The 27,029-nt window shown below is 38.0% G+C and overlaps 2 protein-coding genes across 14 annotated transcripts in view; one reads left to right on the top strand and one right to left on the bottom strand.

Moving 5' to 3' along the window:
• LOC125460896 (voltage-dependent calcium channel subunit alpha-2/delta-4-like) overlaps positions 1 to 27,029 on the top strand; it is a 403,518-nt gene that overhangs the window by 257,687 nt on the left and 118,802 nt on the right. The gene's annotated exons all lie outside the window — the stretch shown is intronic.
• Positions 1 to 27,029, bottom strand: part of LOC125460897 (leucine-rich repeat and transmembrane domain-containing protein 2-like) — a 91,888-nt gene that overhangs the window by 30,645 nt on the left and 34,214 nt on the right. Inside the window, exon 2 of one of the 5 annotated variants that reach the window (XM_048549086.2) lies at positions 11,405 to 11,827. The exons of 2 other annotated variants lie outside the window; for them this stretch is intronic. The gene's annotated coding sequence lies outside the window, so the exon portion shown is untranslated. Of the gene's footprint in view, positions 1 to 5,570; positions 5,676 to 6,371; positions 6,520 to 11,404; positions 11,828 to 27,029 lie in introns of those variants that run through there. 2 more of the 5 variants (XM_048549085.2, XM_048549087.2) reach the window with 2 other exon arrangements.

The raw sequence follows: 27,029 nt of genomic DNA, 5'->3' as shown, positions 1-27,029 counted from the left end.
TCATCACTTTCTATGACTTGTTCAGATTCAGAGTGTGCAAGCAGTGTCAATTAACTTCAAAGAATGCAGTCTAACAATTAGGTTTTGTTACTTTTTTTATCACTGCTTATGACCTTACCCAGACATTTCAAATGTTTCTACCCTTTTTCCTTAAAATATTATATGTCCTTCTTTGAAAATTTATTTCTGATGGCTTTATATGATGTCATAAGGCTTGCAGAATTTCCTCTGAAACTTCAGTCTTAATGAATGCCCTTCTTCTTGCCTGCAGGACATTGCAGTGCTCAGAGAAATTGGTGCAAACTGTACAGGTGTTTCTCCTAGCTCTCAATAGTTGCGTTCCTGTGTGACCTCATGCTTTAGAAAATCATGCTATAGGGAAATCGCCATAGAAAAATGACTATACCTAACAGCAGAAAGGTCGTGTTATGCAAACAGCATCCATATTCATCAATTGCATTACTGCCAATTTGCGTTAATGAAACACGCGTTATAGCAGAGGTATCTATAGTCCCCTTTGAAGCCAGAGAATGATCACTTGGTACTGATGAATTCTAGGATTTCTCCCTAAAACAAGTTGATATGGACAGTGCACCCAATTATCGGAAATAAGTGATAATGGGAACCGCAGATGCTGGAGAATCCGCAATGACCCGGAGCTGGATGAACAAAGCAGGGTCAAAGAAGGGTCTAGGCCGGAAACATCAGCTTTTGTGCTCCTAAGATGCTGCTTGGCCTGCTGTGTTCATCCAGCTCCACACTTTGTTATCATCGGAAATAAGTTCCTTGCATAGACTGCCAATGTCAGGGCATGTGTTAATTTACAACCTATTTAGAATTTTATGAAGGTTATTTATTTTCATGTAATTTCTTTCACACACTTCATTATTAAAAGTGCATTCTATTGCCATGTTCAAAGTTCACAATTTTCATGAATTACTGAATTCATCATTGGCAAATTACCCTAAACTTCAGTTAGAAACTTAGCCAGTGCATCCAGCCTGGTACCTAACTATTTTGCCATTGCTTGTCTCCTCTTATGCTTTTAAGCTAGGTAATCCAGTTGCATTATCAATGTAATGCAAGGTGAAAGTACTTTTCTCTTAATCCCATCCCTTCAGTTCCATTGTTACAACTTTGGTAGAGGCTGTTGCTAATGCGAGACTCACCATGGGCCATGGTGATGTCCTTTTTTTTTACACATATCGTATTTATTGCTAATCTCTTCTATAAGTTTGCAACCTATCAGATCCAAGGGATTGATCAGCCTTTAGCCATATTATTTTTCCAAGTACTTTTTCCCAAGTGATATGTATTGTATTTATCTCCTTCTCCATCCCTTTTCCCTTTTGATTATTTAATATGTTGTCAATGCTATTAGTGTCTTCTACCATGAACACTAATGCAAAGTAATTATTCAACTCCTCTGCCATTTCCTGGATCTCCATTATTATTTCCCCAGCCACATTGTCAATAGGGCCTGTGTTCACTTTGGCCTCACTTTTCTTTTTTCTCCTAAGCTTTTCTTTATCCAGTTTATACCATCTGGCTATTTTTTTTTCTTGTAGCTCTCTGTCTTTAACTGTTCCTCTGGAATTCAAATTCAAGCATTCATATTTCTTTTTCTTATTCCAGTTTGTATTTATTTTTCTTTCTGTATTTATTATCTTTCTAGTTTGATTACAATTTCTTTTTTATGTTTTAAGCTGCTCCATCTGCAAATGAATTCCAGCCAACTCAACTGAATTGCTATTTGGATTATTTTTTCCTTCTCCCAATTCTAAATGCTGTGCTCTCACCTCAGTCATGATAGCTGTCTAAATTCCTGATTTTAGCTTACACTTCAAATTTTCTGCAGATAATATTAATGAAGCCTTGGTTGTTTTTTATTATTTTCTGTTTGGTTATTCTCAGAGATAATACCTTTTTGATTGTAGATTTGCAATCAACAGGAGCCCCCAATTCATGTTACAATCCCAGACAAGTTACTCAGATTTATATTTCAATCTAATTAGGGACCAGTACCCTTTCCATTTAAGATAAACCATCCTTGAAATCCCAGGTACTTACCTTAAAAGTTACATCTTACAATTCCATGGTTTTGAACAAATAGAATAAACCCTACAAAACTACTTCAAAAATTTAGAAAAAGGAACATGGCCTTTGTATATATTTGCAATTTATACTCTAAATTCCAGAGATGTGTTAAACGTGTGTCGGCACACAATGATCAAACACCCCACAGACGCAGCTAAATTAATCTGTCCAATTCCAGAATCCACATTTTAGGAATGATGTTAGCTCCTTGGGTAGAATGCAGAACAGGTTTAAAAGAGACAAGACTTGCTTTTATATAGTATATTTTTTGATCATTTGATTTCTCAAAATACTTTCCAGCATTACAATCTCATTTTTTAAAAAAAGATCAGACTTCCAGATAGTAGCTGCAAAGATAACATGTCAAGATTTCAAGTGTTAAGACTTTTTTACCAAAAGAAAAGACAAAGCAGTATTGACTAAACATCACCTTTGTAGATAATTTAAAATTTAAACCACAAATCTGAACATGCCACTTTTCCTTTTATCACAACAAACAGCACACTACATAGTTATACTTTACATTACTCTTTTAAGTTAATATTCAATTCTTCTGGACCCAGTCCAAGTCATTGTTAACACCCAGGGGTGTACTTTTTTTTCTTTCCAAGCCTGAGGTATCTCAAAACTATCTTTCACAGAGAAGTATTTCAGTTGAAAATTCTTATTCTAACTGAAGGTGATCAAATCTTTCAGCCTCGTTTTAACTCTGCATGAATTTGAGCTTTCTGTTTCTCCTTGAGTGGTGAACCATTGTGTCTTGTTTCCTATAGCTGCTCTCCCTCTGTTGGATCCCAGAAGATTAACCTTGTTTGTGAGTTTCCAGGGTTTTCTCAAATTAAGGGAAAAAAACAGAAGTTACTGGAAAAGCTCAGCAGGACTGGCAGCATCTGTGAAGAAAAAAAGTCAGTGTTAACGTTTTGGGTCTGGTTACCCTTCCTCAGAACCAGACCTGAAACGTTAACTCTGATTTTTTTCTTCACAGATGCTGCCAGAACTGCTGAGCTTTTCCAGCAACTTCTGTTTTTGTTCCTGATTTACAGCATCAACAATTCTTTCGGTTTTTATTTAGTTTTCTAAAATTCTTCTCCTTTCAAAGTCCAGCTCCATCACAAAGTGAATCACATGGGATCTATATTCAATTATGAATTCTAGTTTGCTATTCTTGATACTCTAACTCTCTGTCATCATAGAAGTATATTGATAGTTTTAAAGGACACTTTATGTTGAATGTAATTTTATGATTCACATGTATTAGGAATACAAATTTTAATATTGGAAATTAAGTTTTTAAATGTAAGATAAACAGAAAAACCTAGGTTTGAAAAACTGAAAACCACCCCTAAGATAGCTCCAATTCAAATGATAGTCCATGTTAACTTAAAGAAGTCAGAGTTGGAGGTGTGAAAGTAGTAAAAAAAAGGTAGTCCTCTTTGATAATGGAGTCGGTAAATCTGGTAAGATTCCAGTAAGACATTACCCTCATTACAAATAAAATTATTAATTTTGTTCACAGAATCAAAGAGATGTTTTCAAGGTAATGTCAGTTAGTTTAAATGTCTATCTGGGACATCGCAAAAATGCCACTTTGTGGGGGGATATATTTCAGAGAATTTTCTTTGATTTTTTTGTGCTTATCTGTGTATAGAAAAGCAATGAAGTAAATCTGGTATCTGCTTTGCGACAAGCAGAGAGTGGGAATTTGCCAACAGCTGTAGGTCATTAACAGAAGACTATGAGGAAGCAAGTGTTCTTTGATGTGGAAGTACCGAGCAGGGTTTTGGGAAGTCCGTGCTTGAGCTGGGAGACCATAACTACAAAGTGTTGCAAGTGAGTTAGACAGGTTATCTCTATGGATACTTCTGAATTAACCTGCCAGAAGTTACATATGCCTGAGATTAACATTCCTGGATGCTGTGGCATACCTTTGTTTGGTTCCAGGGGAGTTCAAGAACTCTAAAGATCTTGTGAAATATAGGTAAACTCATGATGGTATCAAAGTACAACAGGGCATGTCCTGTTGAGGCATTTAATCTTAAATCATAAATGGTAATGAAAGATAATGTCTAAGTTAGTGATACTTGATTGTTTATCTTTCTTAAATTAAAGATTTTTATTTAAAATATAAATTATAGTTAAAAACTAGAGTTTACATTTAGCTTTGAAGATTACTGCTCTCTCCACTGAAATCATAGTGATTGTTCACAAAACAATATTTTGACACCTTTTTTGGAAATTCTTAAACTATCCAATACTAGTACATAAACTGCAGCCACTGACTCCCACTGTTAAACTTTTACACTTCCTTCTCAGTAAAACAATTTGGGTTCCATTGACAACTAAACCACTGAAGTTTGCTGTTAGGCAGATGTTCGATGAGGTTATGAAACCCTTCACCTAATCTTAACTTTAAAGACAAAATGCCAAATATAACAACCTTATAAACCTCAAAGTACTTTTGAAGTCTCATCACATTGTACTTCCAAATAACTAAAATCCTATAATCAGCAATGTGACAATGACCAGATAATCTATTTAGTGACATTGATTGTGTGATACATAATGACCAAAAAAATTGGAATAACTCCTCTGCTGTTCTTGAAAATATTACTATGATCTTTTACCCAAGTAACTGTGCGAGGCTGTGGCTTAATGTTGCGTCAGACCATAAGATGTAGGCCAATCAGTCCATCAAAGTCATAAGGCATGCTCTTGACAAGGAACCTTTCAAAATAATTCTCTGCCTCACTGTATCATCTTATATGATTGATATTATTTCTTCCATCAACAAATAATTTTATAATGCATATTGTTCCCTTTCCAATTGAGAAGTAACAAACTATCTTTATATAACTTAATCCTTATGATGTTAGTTGCATACAAAGTGTTTGATAGCCCTCATTATGATAGAGTAACATGATACCACTGTTTTAAATGCCCCATATGACATGCTTTCTAAAGTAGTCACATTAGCCCACATTTTCCACAATAGCACCACACTTTGAAACATAGCATTATTAAACTGTAATGTAAAGAAACATCAGTTAGACTTCACATGCATAGACATGAGTAGATCCAAACAAGATGACTGTGAGACAAGTACAGAGAGGGTGAGAAATCAGAAGGTAGACACATGTCCTGAAATACTGTCTGACATTGATATATGTAAATATAAGTGTAGTTAGGCAGACTTAATGATGAGATAAAAATAGACATGGCTGTCAGTAGGTAAACGTAAGCACAGAAAGTTCAAAGTCAAGCATAGAGAAGGAGACTAACAGATAAAGAAGCAAAGTTATAAGACATAGAACAACGGATGTGCTCATAAAGAGATGTAGTTGGACCAACAAAAAAATATGATTTATGGCAAATTCTTATGGCTACAAATGAACAGTTGGAGAAACTAGCAGGCAAGTAACTACAGGCAAATACTTATACAGGTATGTAGACTCACAAATGAAAAGGATACGCACAGGTAGACAGTTAACTGGGTTGGTACAGTCAGTTAAATTGATAGATAACATGGAATATACTGAGTACAAGCTTGGGCCCAGGATCTGTGTTTATATAAACATCCGTTGCAACACCTGTGACAATAAAGATGAAAATAAATACTGTTTGCAGGAATGCGCTTAGCTGAGCCATTTTCATTATACAATCAGCTCGGTGAGGGGAGGGCTATATCACAAACACATTCAGCATTGAATTTAATGTGATCATCCAAATGCCTGTCTGCTAATAAACTACAAAATACATAATATATAGTGTATAGACCATGGGTAAAAATAGGAAGGATAAAGGCAGTAGACACGGATATAAATATGAAGTTAAGATAAATGTAAATTTTAAGGTATGCACAAAGACCTTAAGATATGAGGCACAGAATATATTTCTATGCTGTCGCAATACAGTTACAGAATTATACAGGGGCAAATAAATTGACTGAATTTCACAGACAGTGCAATTTAACAGAAATATCACAATACTTTAGGGCATGCAGAAATTAGTAGCAAACAATTTAAAGCATAAAGGATTCCTTATAAGGTATGGTTAGCTTTTGCCATTCATCCCTGCATTGCAACTTCATGCTCATTCAACAAATGTGATCTAATAATTCAAAAGGAAAAGATCTGCTGTGGATTGACCCAGAATGTCTTACATGTTCGGAATCCTCTACAAAATACTGAGAAAGGCACAGATCCTGCTTTAGTATTTGGTCTCCAAACCATCCTCTGAACCATTCATATTGCAACAAAATATTTGAACACACTTACATGTAACATTGATTTTTCAATTTCTCAGCCATTCTTATTACTCAGCTGGATGTTGTTTCCATCTGTTGTTACCACAATGTAAGGTGCTGACTAGGGCGCAGTAAGCCCTCTGGCACATTTGTCTGTCTGATAGTAGTGGGACTGTGCAGTTTCACCACTGCTGCTGCTATGTTATAGATAGTAACTTGAGATCTGCTGCCTGCTCTACTTACTGCTGATCAGCTGACAAAACAGAGATCTCGCAGCTGAAATGGTCACTTGCTTATATTTTAGAGATGGATGAGTCAAATTAAATAATGTTAGATGCAATTAGAAATATTTCTGCTCCTTTTACAATTTTTACAATGAGACCCCCGTACTATTTCCAAATACAAAATCCTCAAATTCAATTTATTTTAATATTCAAAAATGCACAAATTGAACATCAAAAGTATCATGTTTTGTTCCAAAGTACAGTGCCATTTAAATAGCTGTTCTAGGATTTTAGAAAGCATGAATGAGAAAAAGAAGCTTACTTGTAATATGTATTTCCCCTTTATGAAAGAAAGGCTTAGGTTTGCATTTGCATTGCACTTTATCACTTCCCTCAAACATTTCAAATTAGAACCACAGAACCCTAGAAATGATACAGTACAAGGGGCCATTCAGCCAATCCTAGAGACCTGGATGCCCTTTCTAATCTCATTTTCTGAAACATGACCCATAGCCTTGCAGTTTATAGCACTTAAGGCATGGATCTGGGTACTTCCTAAAAGAGTTTAAGGTCTGCCTCCACCACCAATGCAGGCAGCAAATTTCATAAACCCACCACCCTTTGTGTAAAGAAGATTTTCCTCACATCCCCTGCATTCCTTCTGCCACTTGAACCTCTAACCCCTTGTTTTTGAACTCTCTGCCAAGGGAAACAGGTTCCCTCTATCTAGTTTATCTTTACCCCTCACAATTTTATATACCTCGATCATGTCACTGCTCAGCCTTCTCTGTTCCAAGGAAAACAACCTTAACCTCTCCAGTCTCTCGCAACTACAACTGCAGCCCTGACGCATTCTACTAAATCTTTGCTGCAATTTGTCCAGAGTAATTATGTCCTTCCTGTAGTGTGGTGACCAGAATTTCACACAATACCCCAGTTGTGGACTCACCAGTGTCTTATACAGTTTCATCATTACATCCTAACTTTTGTATTCTATACTTCTGCCAATGAAAGAGACAATTCCATATGACGTTTTTACAGTCTTATCTATCTGTACTGCCACATTTAGAGACTGTGCACTTGCACGCCAACACCATTTCTCTTCATCTACCCCTCTTAGTATGTTCCCATTTATTGTGTTTACCATTTTACTGTTTGACGTCCTGAAATGCATTATCTCATATCAATCAGTGTTGAACTCCATCTGCCACTTTCCTACCCACTCCACCAATCCATCTATATCAATTTGGAGCTTACAAATGTCCTCTACACTATCTACTACAATCAACTTTTGTGCCTTTGAAAAGTTTCTAATTGTGCCCCCCACATTCAAGTCCAAATCATTAATGTATAAAACAAGCAGCAGGATTCCGAGCATCAAGCCCTATGCAACAGCTTTCCATTCACAAAGGCAACCAATGACCATCACCCTTTTTTTCCTGTTACTAATCCCACTTTGGATGCATTTCAACACATATCCCCTGTATTCCATGGGCTTTTATTTTTTTTTTGACCAGACTGCCATGATGGTCCTTGTCAAATACATTACTAAAATCCATGTAGACAACATCCACTGCCCTACCTTACCAATCCTCCTTGTCACTTCCTCAAAGAATTCAATCAAATTTCCCTTAATAAAGCCATGTTGACTATCCCTGACAAGTCCACGTCTTTCTAAGTGACAGTTTGTCCGATGTCTCAGGTCTAACTGGCTTATAATTGTTTAGCATTTCCTTCGTAATCTTTTTCAACGCCTGAACCACATTTGCATTTCTCAAGTCCTCTGGCACCTCACCTGTCTAGTGAACATTTGAAAATAATGCTCAGAGCATCCATTATTTCCTCCCAACCTCCTTCAACATCCTAGGAAACAATCCATCCTACCCTGATGAATTATTCACTTTCAAAGATTCCAACTCTTCTAACACTTCCTCCCGTATTATGATTATTTTGTTCAATATTTCACACTGTTCCTCTTGGATTATTAGACCTGCATCATCCCTTTCCTTAATGAATATGGAGTCAAAAAAATTATTTAAAATTCTTCTATATCCTCTGCATCTTCACATAAATTCCCTTCTTCATCTCTGATAGGTCATACATTTTCCCAAACTATTGTTTTTCTCTTTATACGTTGGTAAAACACCTTTGAATTTTCCGTACTCTTATCTGCTAATTTTTTTCATGCCATCTCTTTGATTTCCTTATTTCTTTCTTTACTTGATCCCTGTACTTTATACTCCTCTAGGCCATCTGCAGTGTTGAGTTTTTTGTGACTAGCAGAAGTGTTCTTATTCTATTTAATCTTCCCCTGTACTTTTCTAGACAATCATCGAGGTCTAGATTTGACAGTAGCATTCTTATTTTGGACAGGACATGTCTGCTTTATGCCCTAAGGATCTCATTTTTAGTGCCACCCACAGTTTGACTATCAATTTATCCTTTAGCATCTCAGCCAAGTCACTTCTCAGTTTGGAAACTTAGCTTTTCGCAGTTAAAAAACTTTTGTTCTTGATTTATCTCTGTCCTTTTCCATAATAATATTACATCTAACTGAAGTGTGGCCACAATCTCCAATAAGGTCATTCATCGTCACTTTCCCATCCTCTTTTCCCATAAATAAATCCAGAGCTGTATCTCCTGTCATTGGACTTGTTACACATTGTTTAAAAAACTTTTCCTGGACACAGTACTTGAATTTTTCACCCTCAATGCCCCTTATATTGTTTGAAACCGAGTTGATTTTGGGATAGTTAAAGTCTCCTAAGTTATTGCCCTCTTATTCCTACAGGCAGAAATTTGTCTACATCCGTATTCTTTTATCTCCTTCTCACTATTTGGAGGTCTGAAGTATACTCCCAGTAGTACGCCTGCCCCTTTTTTATTCCTAAACTCAACCTATAAAGTTTCATTTGTTAATCCCTTTAGTGTATTATCCCTTCTCACAACTGTGTTTGATTCTTTAACCAAAACTGTTACCACCTCTCCTCCTTTGTCTTTGTCATTCATTCTATCCTGCCTGAAAATTTTATATCCAGGGATACTGAGCGGCCAAGTTTATCCTTCCTGTAGCCAGGTTTCCATAATCACAACAATATCGTGTTGCCATGTTTCTATCCATGTCCTTAGTTCATCAGCCTTGTTTGTAATACTCCTTGTATTAAAGTATAAACAACTTAAACTTATAAACTTGTCAAACAGTTAATTGTAGATAATATTTTATAGTAAGATCTTTAAAAATGCTAGAGAAAATTGTTAGTTTTTAGAAGTATTGAATGAGGGAATAATGTCAATCTATAATATCATAAAGCATTATTAAATACTGTGTTACCCTGAACAGCTGGAATGGGACACAGGTGCATATCTGACAGTGTCTTTAACAATGTAACATTGCTCAAAGTTGTCCTTGATTGTCACATTGATGTGCTGTTTGAACTCAGGTGACCCTTGGGCACAGCCTTAGAATTAGAGGGAGTAAATTTAAAATGGAAATGAGGAGACATTTCTTCAGCCAGAGAGTGATGGGCCTGTGAAATTCATTGCCACGGAGTGCAGTGGAGGCCGGGACATTAAATGTCTTCAAGGCAGAGATTGATAAATTCTTGATCTCACAAGGAATCAAGGGCTACAGGAAGAGTGCAGGGGAGTGGAGTTGAAATGCCCATCAGCCACGATTAAATGGCGGAGTGGACTCGATGGGCCAAATGACCTTACTTCCACTCCTATGGCATACAGTCATATAGTACAGGCAAGCCAGGCTGATCCTAGATATTTGAAGGTGCTACAGTTTTCACACAGGCCAGCACAAATCAATTTGCTTTGAACTCCATGCAGTTTATGTACTTCCAGAAAAAAAAACTTCCCTACAAAGCCAATTAGAATGAAACTCTAGATCAGCCATCTTGCTTTACATCCTACATTATTCATCTTTAATCAATTACCTGCTGAAGACTGATATTTCCATGGTTTCATTCACACAGGAACAATTTCACTTCATATTGTATTTGATCATCACAAATTATAATACTTACTTTAAATTTATATTTTAATACAGATTGAAAAATAATAGTTGATTATAGCAGTTGTAAACTTTGGGGAATTGGAGAAACATAGATGATAGGAGCAACTGTACACTATTCAACCCTTCAAACCTGTCCCACTACTCATCGTGATCATGGATGATCTTCAAGTTCAATACCTTAATCCCACCACCTCCACACTTCCCCACCACCTCCCCCGACCCAACTCCCCCAACCAACCACCATATCCCTTGATCTCTTTAACTATAAGAGCTATATCTACTTACTGTTTCAAAACATGTAATGTTTGGCCTCAAACACTTTCTGTGATAATGAATTTTGTGGGTAAAGAAGTTTTTCCTCATTACAGTCCAAAAAAGTTTACCCCTTATCCTTGCTATGACTTCGGGCTCTGGACTCCCCCACCATCAGAATATCTTTCCTATAATTAACCTGTCTAGTCCATTATGAATTTTACAGATTTCTAGGAGATACCAGAGGAAGTGTTAGAAGCTGATACAATTACAACATTTAAAAGACATCTGGATAGGTACATGAATAGGAAGAGTTTTGAGGGATATGGGCAAAATGGTGGCAAATGGGACTAGATTAATTTATGATATTGATCAGCGTGGACAAATTGGACCAAAGGGTCTATTTCCATGCTGTTCAACTCTATGACTCTAATTAATGAGACATAGCTCATATGAAGGTGAAATGAAGAAGTGGTTTCGAGTGAATATTTTGTAAATGATTTAGTGACTTGTGAGTATCTCCATGTCAAGTAATGTTCTGATGTAGACATATTCATTAAGCTATACCTTTCTATCAACATTCCAATTTCCTTCTTTGCCTTCCCTGCATGCTACCTGCAGGAGAGACCCCTAAGCCATGGCTGCACAGTGGTGTTTGTTTGGAAGAAATGTCTGTCCTTTACTTAACGCCATGAAGTCTCAAAGTATCAGGTCAATATGAGGAAGAAAATCTTCTACTGATTACCACCTATGACCTTCTCTCAGATGATGAATTGGTTGTTCTGTGTTGAACATTATTTGAAAGAAACATCTGAGTGTAGCAAGAACTCAAAGTGTATTCCGGGGTGGAGAACTTCAGTGATAATCTCCAAGATTGGTTGAGTGTCACCACTGACAGTGCTTCCAACATTTGGAGTAGCATAGCTGCCAAACTGGATTTATGGCATAGAAACAGGAGATGCTGGGGAATCTCAGTAAGCCTGGCATCATCTGTGGAGAGAGAACAGTTTGAGTTTAAAATGATTACTCTTCAGACCTGAAGGGAGCGAGAAAATTATGGTTTTTTATGCTATTGACAAAGGGAGGAGGAGGAGCAAGTAGAACAAATGGTGAGCATGCCCACAGTAAAAGACAAAGGCAGTGGAATTGATGGTAAAGGAGTAATAAAAGTATAAAATATGGGTAAATGCTTGCTGTTCACCATGTATGCACTATGTACATTTCTTTTCATCTCCTTTTCACATCTACACATGGACCTCCAGGTTTCTGGTGCTATGGCCAATATTTATCCCACATTATAAAATAATTGTAGATTATCTGATTTTTATCACATTACTGCTTATGGGAGCTAGCTGTGAATGAATTGTTACAATGCTTTCCACATTACAACAATGACTGCTTCAAAAGTAATTTATTAGATGTACAGAACTTTGGGTGTCAAGTGGTTATGAAAAGTGTTATCTAAATATTAAAAGCTGTGGAAGTGAAGTCATTGAGGGGCTTTAAAATAGAGATAGATTAATTAGGGGTTCAAAGGCTTACAGGAAGAAAGCAGGAGAATGGGGTTGACAAATCATACACATCGTATCAGACACAACCAAATGGTGAAGCATACTTGATGGGCTGAATGGCCTAATTCTGTCTTGTATCTATGGTCTTAAATGCAACTGTTTCCTTCCTACCTTCTACATATCTGAGTCTAGTCAAAGGATATTGACCTCAACTACAATTCAACAAAAGAGTTGAAGATTTATGTTCTAAAACTGGCCAAACCCCTAGTCACACTGCCCATATACAGTTATAACATTGGAATCTACCTAACCATGTGGGAGGTTGCTCAGTTATCCCCTGCCTACAAAAATGGACAAATCTAACTCACTCAATTACCACACATTAGTTCACTCCCAATTTTCAACAAAGTAGTGCAGGTTTTATCAACAGTGCTATCCTGCAAAAGTTACCCTGAAGGACTTTACTTCTCAACCTCTCCCCTTACCTAAAGCATGGTAACCCTCAGATTAAACCATCTCCAGTTATCTCCATGATGAGCATGATGACAGTTGTGTGCCAGCCTCCTGGCAGTAGTTAGGATGTAGGGAAGAAAATAAATCAGGAGGTGGAAGAGACATGTAAGAAGGGCACTGTAGCAGTAATCATGGGGGACCTCAATGTGCAAGTGGCCTGAGAATATCAGGTTGGTCGCAGATCTCAACAGAAGAAATTTATAGAATGTCAATGAGATATGTTTTGGAGGAACTTGTGGTAGATCCCACTAGGGATAAAAAATTCTATTCAATGATCTATAATGAGGCAGCCTTGTTTGGGGAACTGCAGGGGAAGGAACCTTTAGGGGGCAGTGACCATAATATAATAGAATTTAGTCTGCAGTTTGAGAGAAGCTTGAATCAAATGTATTGCAACTGAGTAAAGGTCTGGATGTGAGTTTGCTTGCTGAGCTGGAAGGTTAGTTTTCAGACGTTACATCACCATTCTAAGTAACATCATCAGTAAGCTACCGGTGAAGCGCTGGTGTTATGTCCCGCTTTCTATTTATCTGTTTAGGTTTCCTTGGGTGGGGATGTCATTTCCTGTGTTGTTGATGTTATTTCCTGTTCTTTTTCTCAGAGGATGGTAGGTGGGCTCCAAATCAATGTGTTTGTTGATGGAGTTCCGGTTGGAATGCCATGCTTCTAGGAATTCTCGTGCGTGTCTCTGTTTGGCTTGTCCTAGGATGGATGTGTTGTTCCAATCAAAGTGGTGTCCTTCCTCATCTGTATGTGAGGATACTAGTGATAGTGGGTCATGTCTTTTTGTGGCTAGTTGATGCTCATGTATCCTGGTGGCTAGCTTTCTGCCTGTTTGTCCAATGTAGTGTTTGTCACAGTTCTTGCAAGGTATTTTGTAGATGACGTTCGTTTTATTTGTTGTCTGTATAGGGTCTTTTAAGTTCATTAGCTGCTGTTTTAGTGTGTTGGTGGGTTTGTGGGCTACCCTGATGCCAAGAGGTCTGAGTAGTCTGGCAGTCATTTCCGAAATGTCTTTGATGTAGGGGAGAGTGGTTATGGTTTCTGGGCATGTTTTGTCTGTTTGTTTGGGTTTGTTGCTGAGAAATCGGTGGACTGTGTTCATAGGGTACCCATTCTTTTTGAATACGCTGTATAGGTGATTTTCTTCTGCTCTTCATAGTTCCTCTGTGCTGCAGTGTGTGGTGGCTCGTTGGAATAATGTTCTAATGCAGCTTCGTTTGTGGGTGTTGGGATGGTTGCTCCTGCAGTTCAGTACTTGGTCTGTATGTGTTGTTTTCCTGTAGACGCTGGTTTGAAGTTCCCCATTGGCTGTTCGCTCTACTGTGACATCTAGGAATGGCAGTTTGTTGTTGTTTTCCTCCTCTTTTGTGAATGTTATGTTAGTAAGGGCATAGTCATGATAGTCTTGAAGGTTTTCTCTAATTTGTTTTGTTTAGTGATGACAAAGGTGTCATCCACATCGCGTCTACAGGAAAACAACACATACGGACCAAATACTGAACTACAGGAGCAACCATCCCAACACCCACAAACGAAGCTGCATTAAAACATTATTTCAACAAGCCACCACACACTGCAGCACAGAGGAACTATGAAGAGCAGAGGAAAATCACCTATACAGCGTATTCAAAAAGAATGGGTACCCTATGAGCACAGTCCACCGATTTCTCAGCAACAAACCCAAACAAACAGACAAAACATGCCCAGAAACCATAACCACTCTCCCCTACATCAAAGACATTTCGGAAATGACTGCCAGACTACTCAGACCTCTTGGCATCAGGGTAGCCCACAAACCCACCAACACACTAAAACAGCAGCTAATGAACTTAAAAGACCCTATACAGACAACAAGCAAAACAAACGTCATCTACAAACTACCTTGTAAGAACTGTGACAAACACTACATTGGACAAACAGGCAGAAAGCTAGCCACCAGGATACATGAGCATCAACTAGCCTCAAAAAGACATGACCCACTATCACTAGTATCCTCACATGCAGATGAGGAAGGACACCACTTTGATTGGGACAACACATCCATCCTAGGTCAAGCCAAACAGAGACACATACGAGAATTCCTAGAAGCATGGCATTCCAACTGGAACTCCATCAACAAACACATTGATTTGGAGCCCACCTAACATTCTCTGAGAAAAAGAACGGGAAATGACATCACCAATGCAGGAAATGACATCACCAACCCAAGGAAACCTAAACAGATAAATAGAAAGCGGGACATAACACCAGCGCTTCACCGGCAGCATACTGATGATGTTACCTAGAATGGTGACGAAACGTCTGAAAACTGACCTTCCAGCTCAGCGAGCAAACTCACATCCAGAAACTCAACCTGAGCTACAAATCTTCTCAAAACTTTCTAACTGAGTAAAGGTAACTGCAAAGACATGAGGGAGGTGCTGACCAGAATTGATCGGAAGAGAAGCCTAAGAGGGAAGATGGTGAATCAGCAATGGCAGGTATTTCTGGGGTAATTTGGGAGGCACAGCAGAAATTCATCCCAAGGAAGAAGAAATACATTAAGGGGACGATGACGGAAGTTAGGGGCAGCATAAAAGCAAAAGAAAAAGCATACAATGTAGTAAAGATAATTAGGAAGCCAAATGATTGGGAAGTCTTTAAAAACCACCAAAGGATAACCAAAAGACCAATAAGGAGAGAGAAGATGAAATATGAGAATAAGCTAGCTAGTAATATCGAAGATTGCAAGAATTTCTTTAGATATTAAAAGATAAGAGAGAGGCAAGAGAAGACATTGGACTGCTGTCAAATGAGGCCGGAGAAGTAGTAATAGGGAACAAAGAAATGGTGGAGGAACCAAATTGGTACTTCGCAGCTGTCTTCACTTTGGAAGACACCAGCAACATACCAGAGCTTCAAGAAAGTCAAGGGGCAAAGGTGAGTGTCATGACCATCACTATGGAGAAACTGTGGGGTACTGGAAGCGAAAAGTCTGAAGCTGAGTTACGCAGTCTGGATGGACTACACCACAGAGTTCTGAAAGAGATATCTAAGGATTGTAAATGCATTGGTGGTAAAGGAAAAAAAAACTTCCTCTAGCAGCTCATTCCATGCACACAACCCTCTGCATGAAATGCTTTTGGACTCCCCTACCCTCTAGAAAAGACCTTTACTATTCACTCTGTCTATGCCCCTCATGATTTTCTAAATTTCCATAACGTCACCCCAAAGCCTCAGACTCTCCAGGGAAACTAGCCCCAGTCTATTCAGCCTGTCCCTCTACCTCAAACCTTCCAACACTCCCAAATCCTTGGAAATCTTTTCTGAAACCTTTCAAGTTTAACAACACTTTTCCTACAGCAAGGAGACTGGAATTGAATACATTTGAATAGCCTCACAACTTGGCAGTGCTAATAGTTCTTCTCCAACATTCATGAACATATACATCCACTGTAAAGATTTGCCTGACAGACTGCAGCTTAAAGCCCTTGCCATGCTGGAAATGCGATCCATTTGAAACCAGCACTGAGTTCAAAAGGACACCTTAGCTCGGTTCGCAATAAACAACTGCACCTCCCAGTCGCAAACCATTTCCACTCCCCCTCCCATTCTTTAGATGACATGTCCATCATGGGCCTCCTGCAGTGCCACAATGATGCCACCTGAAGGTTGCAGGAACAGCAACTCATATTCCGCTTGGGAACCCTGCAGCCCAATGGTATCAATGTGGACTTCATCAGCTTCAAAATCTCCCCTTCCCCTACCGCATCCCAAAACCAGCCCAGTTCGTCCCCTCCCCCCACTGCACGACACAACCAGCCCAGCTCTTCCCCTCCAACCACTGCATCCCAAAACCAGTCCAACCTGTCTCTGCCTCCCTAACCTGTTCTTCCTCTCACCCATCCCTTCCTCCCACCCCAAGCCGCACCTCCATCTCCTACCTCCTAACCTCATCCCACCGCTTTGACCTGTCTGTCTTCCCTGGACTGACCTATCCCCTCCCTACCTCCCCACCTATACTCTCCTCTCCACCTATCTTCTTTTCTATCCATCTTCGGTCCGCCTCCCCCTCTCTCCCTATTTATTCCAGAACCCTCACCCCATCCCCCTCTCTGATGAAGGGTCTAGGCCCGAAATGTCAGCTTTTGTGCTCCTGAGATGCTGCTAGGCCTGCTGTGTTCATCCAGCCTCACATTTTATTATCTTGGATTCTCCAGCATCTGCAGTTCCCATTATCACTGAGTTCAAAAGGCTTTGCTAAGTTTGGGCTTCCATCCTGTGTGAGTCACACCTCACCGCATTTCCTTCTTGGAAAATCTGAAATCTGTCAACATGAAGGTGGCAACTTCAGAATCCAGATTCCACCTGCCATTTTTAAGGATCCAAATTTGGTGACAATCTGATCTGTAGCTATCTCTTCATTGTCGTTTGATTAGAATGCTGGATATTCCTAATAAACAGCAATGTGGGATTTCCTTCACCAGACTGACAGCCGTGAGTCTCGAAAATAGCTCACCTGAATTAAATAAATATGTTTACTGAAAAAGATAATGGGAAGTGCAGATGCTGGAGAATCCAAGATAACAAAGTGTGGAGCTGGATGAACACAGCAGGCCAAGCAGCCTTGAGATGTTGCTTGGCCTGCTGTGTTCATCCAGCTCCACACTTTGTTATCTATGTTTACTGAAAGACTCAGATCTCCAGTCACCCAAAAAATGAAGCTGAGCTCCCTCCTTTGTGTGTTCAGTGTATTTCTTGTATCATAAACTCCACATTTATTTTAGTCAATTTACAAATATTCATAAACCATATAGTAAAATATAATGAAAAATCAGTGGCAACTTTTGGAATCCCATTTTTGCCAAAGTGGTACTTGTGAGTCAAAGCACAAAGTCTCAGAGTGTTTTTCCTTACTGTTGCTTTCTGTACATAATGTTATTCAGTGGATTTTTGAATATGCTCTTGTGATTACAGCTGTGTATCAAAATATGCACAGAAATGATGATATTCCATGTGGTGAGTTCTTCTGTCTGCCACTTACTTGATCAGTGACTTAGATTTCTCATATGTGCAGGTTATTCATTTCTGATCAAAGCACATGTAAACAGCTGTTGATTATGTAAAGGAAGCACATGGGAGGCAGATGGTGCGCAATCAGTTTTCGAGCATACTGAATTGAAAATAGTGGAATAAAGAGGGTAGGTGGTCGGTGTACAATGGAGGTGAGAAGGTTTAAACTACCTGTTATGGCCTGCCTTGAATTTCACTAATAAGGACACTTCAGCAAAAATTGGGAAATTCAGTCCTTTTTCTCTGATGTTGTGAATTACTTTAATGTTTCTCACTGATATTAGTCAGTAGGTCATTCCTTGTTTCTGCTATGTTTTCTTTTGGTGAATTCTTGCGAATCACTTTTTAAAATACTTGTTCCTCTTGTTTCATCTGCCTGGCAATCATTTTCTCCTTAGCCCAAATACTGACACCAATCCCCCACCCCCATCTTCTCAGTGAAATAATGACACAGAGACAGCAGTATTATATGTCATTAACTTGAGCTTCAGCACAATCACTGTGATGCCTGATGTCTGTGATCATGCTCACAGTATTGGTGCTATCAACTGATTACATAAATCAAATAAAGGAATGGCAATGTTGCTTTTTCATGCAGCACTGCATTTTCAGAATTTTGTTCCCAAAATACATAGCATTTTATTTGTTTCATTGATTTTTATCAATGGATGATGTTTATTTCCTGAAATTTAAACATCAAACTATCATTCATCACATTTAGCCAAACAAAATTCAATTATTTATTTACTACTCATTAATTATTAATTGAATTAAAACAATATCCGGGTCATTGTTCCCTATTATATGTATTTGCATTTTTATCAATGACTCCAGTATTACCGTCATATATACTGTAATCCAACTGCATAATGCAGATTGCTACATATTTAGACTGTCTATATGTAATTATATTGTCTCTGTTTGGTTTTTCCCTGTCTGTTGCTATCTAAATTTATAGCATTCTCCATGTTAGTGTAATTATTATGATATTCTATTTCTTTCTATACAATACCAGTATTGCTTTCCATATGTTAAAAATATGGTTCAGCGGCACTCTGTGGTAATTTCATCTATTTGATACAATATTGACCTTGATGATTCAGTATTCTACATATATAGCAAAAATGCACCATATTACACCATTAAATTATTCTCTCGTGTAGTATTAAAACACATAATCCTTTTCCAGAAAAATAATTGGGTGAAAATATTCACGTGTTAATTGCAACTTTCAATTATGAAATTTTGGTTGTGAAAGGAATGAGAAAGAAAGTGTGCATGAAGAACTCTCAATTCACTTTCTTTGGAATGAGTGGTCAGATATTTGACTATCTCAGTTCCATTTTTCTTGGTTATTTTGATTGCCAACACATTTGAGACTTTACTCATGAATAATAGAAATGGAAAGTCACTGAGAATGCACAGAATTGTGGTCATAAGTATATCATTTCAAAGATGTACCATGGCAATTTGATATCAGACACTTATTATTTACAACTGAGTATAAATAATAGAACACAAGCAATGTTTAAGACAATACATGCATTCCTGTTTATGAAACCCACAAACACAAGCATTTAGAAAAGCTGTCTTCATCTTTTTATTTCAGAAGATCATAACTAGAGGCCATCAATATAAGATAGTTACCAGAAAATTAATAGAGAATTCAGAAGAATGCAGATGTTAGAAAACTGAAATAAAACAAAAGGTGCTGGGAAAACTCGGCAGGTCTAAAGAATCTGTACAGAGAAAAACAGAGTTAATGTTTTGAACCTGGAATGACTCTTCTTTGGAACTGACAGAAGGTCAAGAATGGTGTTTTATACTGTTCGTTGATGGGGAGCAAGTGAACAGATTATGTGGGCACCCAGTGCAAAAGGCAAAGGCAGTGATTGTGGTGGTAAAGGAAAGACAGTCTGTAGAAATGGCCCTAGCCAAACATGAGAAAGCTGGTGATGGTAAACCATTGCCTTGAAGTGTGGTTCGTAGGTTTAACCTAGCTATCTGTGAATAAGTATAAATGATAGCTGTGAAAAGAGAGAAATGAGTACACTCTGCTGAGAGCAAATCCAACATTCACAAAGACACAGCATGGGAAGAAGTTGCAAAAGTTAATATTGAGTCCTGGAGGCTATAAAGTACCAAATCAGAAAATGAGGAGTTGTCCCTAAAACTGGAATTGAGCTTCATTGGAACACTGTATGAGACCAAAGATGGAAATTTTAGGATAGGAGCAAAGTGATTTATTGAAATGGGAAGCAACTGGAAGGCTAGGGCCATTTCTACAGACAGAGCAGAGGTGTTTCACAAAGTGGTCACCCAATTTGTATTTGGTCTCACCAATGTAAATGAGATCACATTGTGAGCAGTATGTACCAAAAACTAGATTAGAAGAAATATTAATAAAGCACTGTTTTACCTGTAAAGAGTGTTTGGGGCTTTGATCAATGAGGAAGGAGGAAGTGAATAGGAAATATTATACCTTCTGCAATGGCACAGGAAGGTGCCATGGATGAGGAAATGAGGAGTGATAGAGGGTGTCACAGAGGAATGATGCCTGTGGAATGCTGTTAGTGGAATGTAAGAGAAGATCAACTTGGTAGAAGTATCCTGCTGGAAGTAGCAGAAATAGCAGAAAATGACCAGTTGAACACGAAGACTGGTGGAGAGGAAGGTGTGGACAAAAGAGTTCCAAGCTCTAAATACCTTTATTCATCAAAGACGCTAATACTTCCTATTTAGACTGAATTCCCATCTTCATTCCTTTGTAAAATTGTATTCAGTATTAGACATTCTAACTTAAAGATATGTTATTTTATAAAGTCCAACAAAACTGGGAAAGGGTAGAATTACTATAAGATATTATCTACGACTTAGAAATGGAGAGGAATAAGGTAATCTGATTGAAATATTCAAAATGAGTCTTTAAAAGAGAATTAACAGTATGAAGTTGTAACATATAGACTATTAGTCTTGAATTCCATTGATTGATTTAAAGCCAGTGATTCACATTTGAAAGACAACACCTTTAAATGAATATAGACACTGTTTTAAAATAACTGCAGAAGCCACCTGACCCCCAAGCTGGCCAAGCTCCACAAGGAATTCCAAAATAGTTGCCTACACAGCATTGCTAATGAGCTGATTGCTATTAAGATAATTGAAAGCAACACGAAGCAATCAGACCATTTGTCTGCAGGAACAGCCAGAGACCAGGAAGGTCTACCAAGAGAGTGCTGATCTATCTGTTTCATTGGCATCTTGGGAGCTTTGACATTTATTGATATGGATTGCCTCCATAGTGCACCAACAGCCAGCAGTTACATGATTGAAACCCCACCTGGAAGAACTAACATTACAAGCTTATCCATCTGTAATATCAAGATGGAATGCTCTGCATTGAACTGAATACAACTGCACTCTCTCTCAACAGTGTTTTTTGCATGCTTAGACTTCATTTCTGTCATAAGTTGAAATATATCAGAGAGATATAATGGTCTTAAAGGTACAGGCACATTGTGCCTGTAATCCATGCCATAAAAAGAATCCCCTTTGTCCTTCAAAGAAGAGGTAGACTATTTTCCTAATATAAGGATGTACAAGGATACACATCCATATTATGGGCATACATTGAGATAATCATTTGCTGGACTTATGATGTGACAAGATTTAGTCCTTAAACAGTTGTCACAATTTAATGGTGCAGTTTGCTCTGTGGTTTGCTGTCTGTCATCATTGATGGACATGTACCATTTGATGGCTGCCGTGAAAGATTCAGTATCTGAGTTGTTGTCATGGTTGATTGGTGGTTAGTGATGTGAAGTTCAAATATATTGTCTATTTCTTCACAGGACTTAGCCATTACTCATCCCACCATCATACAACCTGTACTAAGTTGTATTGTTCTATGAATCTATGTGCTCATGCAAAAACTGGCACTTGTATGCTGTGTCCTGGTCTAAATTGGGATTACTGTCTACGCCTTAATTATCATATTTTTCTACCATTTCACCCTTCCTTCCAACAATCCACTGTATACATGCAGTTGGGTCATGAGAGTGTGGGAAGACGTGTTCGACTGTATGGATCTCTTTCCCAAACATGAGAAAGCTGGTGATGGTAAACCATTGCCTTGAAGAGTAGTTTGTAGGTTTAACTTAGCAATCCGTAAATCTTGGTGAGTAACTTTCCACTTAATGATCATTGAAGGAAAGGTTATATATTTCCATGTTAGGATGTGCAAGTAGTGAATATTTAAAGATAAAAAGCTAAAGAAACCTTTGCAAGTCAACTTTGCCTTGCAGTGCACACATCTTCTATGCATATTGTTATCTTTCTACACTATAAAGGATTCTATCATTCTATCCAATGATGTCTCGCAGCTAGTACGCAGTATATCTCTAAGAGATATGCTCATTATGTTATTACCATACCACAATAAGGGAACTCAAGGGTAGTAATGTCTCAGTTTCCATCTTAACACAAGCCACTTGCAGCATGACATGATAAAATAATCATGCTACTGTTTGTAACCACATGGTTTAGTATTAACACAGACAATGAAGTATCTGTGAGTGTATTACATGTATTTAACAACAACTATAAGAAGCTTCAGTTGAATCTCTTTTCACTACAGGCTGAATTTATCAGAGATTGTCCATGTCAATTTTGGGGAGTTTCATGGAGGGTTACCTTTGTAAACCCTAGTGAGTTTTCTCACATTATTTTGTTATGTATTTACATCCTTCCTTAATTAGGAAAACCAAAATGACACATAGTATGACTTCCACTTCAGTAGGATACAGTCTCATACCAGTTTATGAGCAGCCTGAACTGAAGAAATTGATTTTATATTCATTTACCATTTTTTACTGCTGAAAACAAGACCACACTTTCTTGCCATTGTCATGAGCTGATGGAGGTTTTTGTCATTCTCCTGTTTAGTTCTTCTGAGAACTGTAATGTTATCTGAGATACAGAAAGAACCTGGTAGATTCCTGATGATATAATTGACATGATGTTGGGCTGTGTGCTGGCTGATCAATAACCTGGATGTTAATCTGAGAAAACAGTATTTACCAAAAGGAGTTCTTAATGTTGTCAGTTCCTATGATTCCAAGGAAAGAAATGTGGACCAATATCCATTCTTTGCATGAAGTTTGGAAAAATATTAGGCATCTAAGAACTTGGAATTAAGTTCCTCCAAGGAAGGAATCTCCTATAGACATTGTTGTTAGTGCATTATTCGATTACTTTGGATCTGAACATTTTCTGAAACACACAAGTAATGGAACTGCACCAATTAATATGATACTCAAATTTCTGGACGATGTTATTTTGCACAATGGAATCCAGTTCTAGTATGAGCTTTTTTCTAGAGTGCATGTTGCACTTTTGGTTGGTGCTGGGCTGGGCATCATGTTTCAGATGCAACCCTGCATCGGCTTTAAAGTAGCTGATAACCTATCTGGGTGAAGATTAATCAGGTGCTGGTTAAAGCTGATGCTGAGATCAAAACTCTTGTGCAATTGATGAACTAGTCACCTCATGGATCAGAACAATATGCATGTGTGCATGCCGGTAGATTAATAATAGCTGAAAACAATTCGGATCTCCGTCCCAAACCAAATTTATACTTAAAATAGATAATGCCATTGCATGGGATACCAGATTTATTGCAAACAGTTAACTTATGTTGTGTGGACTGCACCATGCTGTGCCAATTTCCTGAGTACTTCTTGGGTGATATACATAAAGTAATCATATTTGCACTGGCACCAGAGTGAATTTGGCATTTTTGCATGTTGACCTTCCTTTTGGGATGCATCACTTGGATGGAGGTAAAGGGCTGAATCTTATGATTATTTTGCCAAAGCGCAAGTTACGTTAAGTTTTTTGAATGATAAACATTATGAGGCACAGTGAAATTTGCAACATAGTTTGACAAAAATACATCATTATAGACATACCTTGCCCTTATGGTTTCCTTCAAATCGATTCTAACCCCATATAAATCCCTAAATGCCCAGAATGCAATTAAAAGTCATCTGTATTGCTGTAGGTCTGGAGTCACATGTAGGCCAAACCCAACAAGGATGGCAGCTTTCCTTCCCTATGGACATTAGTGAACCAGAATGTTTTTTATGATAATTGACAATAGTTACATGATTGTATTACACCAGTTTCTTATTCCAGATTTTTATTAAATTCAAATTTTACAAACTGCCATGGTGTTTTAGAGTTTGAATAAAACTTGAGTTTTTTTTATTGAATTATGCTTTTCTTTCACATTTCAAAATTTTGACCACTAACTATCAATACCAACAGTTCCCATGTTAAGAGAACAATGTAATTTTATCCCCATTTTTGGATGGATTTTACAAAACCTCAAAGCTTGACTTATATACTGCAATCTTCTTTTGTCATGTTAGGAACTGTCTAGTGTGACAAAACCCTGTTTTGGTACCGTTTTTTTGTTCTGCTCAAGCAGATTGCATTCATGGAACAGACAGTTCCAAGAAGGGCAGGCTTATTATTAGGTTTTCAATATGTCATACAGAACAGTTCAGGCATCACTGAAAAGGATTTGAAACATTACAGGCAGCGAGTGAGGATGTATGGGAGAGAGAAAGAAGCAGATTCCATGTTATGAGTTATGAACTTAGCTGTACTGCTGGCAAGGCACCTGAACTGCATACATTCTATGTAAGGACTCAGTGAGGAATCCAAGTCCGCAGTTAGAACTTAAGTGATTCGTGGAATTAGTAGGCAGCCAACTATAAGAGTCAAGACTAGAAGATGTAGTCCTGCATTTAAGTGGAGATTGGTGGAGTCATTTATATTTAAAAAGCTTGATTTGCTCTACAATTGACTATTCAATTATTTGTCCTTCCAGCCACTCTCCTTACTGCCTCTTAGGTGGGAAAATACCACCCTTTGAAGGGATTCTGAAAAGATCATGAATTATTTTAAGTTGAAAAACACTAGAATGTACAGGTGTGTATTGCAGCCATGTCATTCTTTCATATTTGAAACTAACCCACTGCACATTTACATGGCAAAACACTCACGCGTCTATGCCAATTACACCCTGACATTTGAAACTACCTTCATCTCTTTTACTTTTTCATCCCAGTTAACCCAAAGAATAGTTCTCTAAGGTAAGTTATCTTCAGCCCAAAAATACCTTAAATGCACGTTCTCCAGGACTGTCTCTGTGGTAATATTACTTTCCTAAATTCACAGAGTTATAACCCATTTATTAAATATTATAAATGATGAGTGATGTCAAATTTCTAACATTATTGTAATCTTGGATGATTATGATGGCACGAGATTTAATATTAATACACACTCCGGCGGCAAACAAGAAACAAACTGCAGCTCATTCAGTGAACATTCCTCTATTAGCAAGATTCTGGAAACTGATCATGGTATTTTCCCAAAAAATCTTCTGATAATTGCCACCTTTATCAGTTTATTATGCTTAGTAAGGATTATTTGAGGTAATTCGCCACTCCAATCTCCTTTTGTCTTTACTTTGATTTGTGCCTATTTAGTGATTATTGGTAGTCATTAGACCATTGTAGAGTACCTACAGAAGTAGCACTATTCTTAGTATCAAGGTTTAATGCACGGTAGAAATAACAATAACTAGAATTGTTAAGGCATAATTACTAGGACCTCAGGTAGCTGGTACTTCTATTCCCTCTGAAAAATAGAGCAGAACTGTTCGTCTCCACCCACAGATTATGTCTGACGGTGGTAGAATGAATAGGGCCAAAGTAACGAGAACATGAACTCTTCAGGGCATGACCTTAGACTATCCATAGGAAGATACTTTGGACCATGACACTTTACCCACCTCCACTGAACAAAATTTCAGTTTTCTGTCCCTTCCATCCATCTGCAGATTGTACATTACTTCACATTTCCCATTTTACAATAACCACAATGCACTGTTTCCAAACCACAACAATACCTCCCAAACTCAGTTTCTTCTCCAGTGGCTAGATTCTCAAAGAATAATTCTTCTTACTTCCACTGATCTAAATGATCTTTACTTAGTGTATCCTTTTATGCGTCCTTCCAGTTCCTTTTCTCTTTGCTTTCACCTTCCTCCTTGAGGCTTGTGCCTCCTGTGATGCCTTTCCTCTCCTACTTCCACATCCCACTCTCCTTCCTCTTCCATTGTTTTATGCATCTTCTGCACCTTTCTTTCTCTACCCTTGCCCATTCTTACTCTCCTTGATTTCCTTCCCCCTTTCTTCCACTTCAAAGCTGCTGTCCTCACTGGAAATCTGAAGAAATTATTCAAAAACCTCTACTCCAGTAGAGGAACATGGCTTTCTTGGAAAATTGCCAGAAAATTGTTGATAAAAGATGAATAAATAATAGCTATCATTACAGTGTCCCCAAGACTGCTTGAGAAAAATCCTTCTTAAGGTTAAATCCCAGCTGGCCCTGTCGCCATGGTCAGTGTGGCTCAATTTAACATGTACCACTGCACTGGATTATGGGTATGCATCCCTGACAAAGCTAAGTAAAATTCTTCAAAAAATGTGGACTTTAGTTTTTAAACTTTCCTAGACTTTTCTAGACTTTCCTAAATCTCCTGCCATACCTTCCGGCAATCATCAGAAATCCAGGAGAAAATAATTAGCTATTAATTGAGCAAAGCAAAATTATCAAAATATTTTTATTCACATGACATTTTATTATTATTTGTTATTTATTATTTGGCCATGAGAAGTTCGCTTGGCGTCCTAGGTGAGACATAGAGTCACAGAGTCATGCAGCACAAAAACAGACCCTTCGGTCCAACCAGTCCATACAGAACAAACTAAACTAGAATAAACTAAACTAAAAGTCTCGGCTAGCCCCTCCTGGCCCATATCTCTCCAAACCTTTCCTATTCACGTGCTTATCTAAAAGTCTTTTAAACATTGTAATTGCACCCACATCCACAACTTCATCCAGAAGTTCATTCCCTACGCGAATCACCCTCGGTGTAAAATATTTGCCTCTCATGTCTTTTTTAAGTCTCTCTCCTCTCACCTTAAAAATGTGTCCCCTGGTCTTGAAATCCCCCATCCTAGAAAAATGACAACTAC

This window comes from Stegostoma tigrinum, chromosome 18, assembly GCF_030684315.1.
Source record: "Stegostoma tigrinum isolate sSteTig4 chromosome 18, sSteTig4.hap1, whole genome shotgun sequence".
NCBI classification, from domain to species: Eukaryota; Metazoa; Chordata; class Chondrichthyes; order Orectolobiformes; family Stegostomatidae; genus Stegostoma; species Stegostoma tigrinum.
This window is presented reverse-complemented; position numbering and strand designations above follow the sequence as displayed.